At 57.2% G+C, this 1,046-nt stretch overlaps 1 long non-coding RNA gene across 1 annotated transcript; it reads right to left on the bottom strand.

Annotated features, from left to right (window-relative positions):
• Nucleotides 1-1,046, bottom strand: LOC108641675. The gene is made up of 3 exons (XR_003915933.1): nt 991-1,046; nt 652-723; nt 1-33 (listed from the first exon to the last, which is right to left on the bottom strand). It is a non-coding gene; the product is annotated as an uncharacterized LOC108641675 (long non-coding RNA).

Here is a 1,046-nt window from a genome sequence, read left to right on the forward strand (position 1 = left end):
GTCTGCGGAGTCACTTGAGTTGCACTCAGGTCCCTGCGAGCATTTCAAAGACCACATTCAATTTTCAGGTGACATTCCCACAGCTCTGCTCTGAGAGCAAGCCCAGGCCCCTGAGGAGCGTGGGGGTGCTGGCAGAGGGATCCACTTCTGCCTAATCAAAGACAAGCCATTCAAGACCCGACCGGCCTTCTGCTTTGCCCTGCTCCAAACCATGGCCTTGCAATCAGGAGGGGACCCTGCAGCTCTTGGGGCAGACAGATGCCAACAGAAAGGATTCTCCAGCTCCAAACCCTCCTGCTCTTCCCTGGGGGCAGCTCCAGTCCCTGAAGGAGGCAGGAGCCCCAGACTGCTGCCAGCAGTGCTCAGACAGGACTGGAGTATTCCCAGAGCCCTCTGGCCACTCTGTGGCCCCAGACCTGGATGGTCTCTCGTTTCTGAAAGTTTCTGTCCCAGCTGCTTGGGTGCTTTGCAGCTGGGGACACACCACAACTGATTGGACTTGTTCGGCCAGTGCTGGGGACAGTTGTGCCTCCAGCACAAAGAGGCTGGGAGAAGAGGGAGATTTGCTCCTGGATCTCTGCTTCCTGAGAACAGGCCACTGGGGAGACACAAAGATCTCTGTTGATCTGCTCCAGAGGAGTCAAGACTTACAGATAGTTGACTGAAGGCAGCTTGAAGAATGCTGTGTCAGCAATCACGGTCAGGGGGTTGTGGCTTAGGATCCTGAAAAAGCAGCAGAGAGGTGTGAGGGGTGATGGGAAGGACGTGAGCTCTGTGGGTCAGGGCAGGTGGGGATGGCGTGGCTGGTTCAAGGAAGCCCTGGAGAAGAGAAGCAGGTCGAGGGAAAGGGGCTTTCCGGCTGCAGACTCCTGGTGCTCCCTGGCTGACATCCACAGTGGGATTCAGTACTTTACACAGGGCAGAGCAGCTCTGCCCCAGTGTCCCTGCGGGGTCTGGCTCTGATGGGCCTTTGGACCTTGTCCCACTTACAGCTCCTCTAGAAACTGCATCCCGTGCCATGCCTGGAAGGTGCTGCTGTGGATCTG

The sequence above is a fragment of the Manacus vitellinus genome, unplaced genomic scaffold, assembly GCF_001715985.3.
Source record: "Manacus vitellinus isolate BGI_N305 unplaced genomic scaffold, ASM171598v3 scaffold_3203_pilon, whole genome shotgun sequence".
Classification (NCBI taxonomy): domain Eukaryota; kingdom Metazoa; phylum Chordata; class Aves; order Passeriformes; family Pipridae; genus Manacus; species Manacus vitellinus.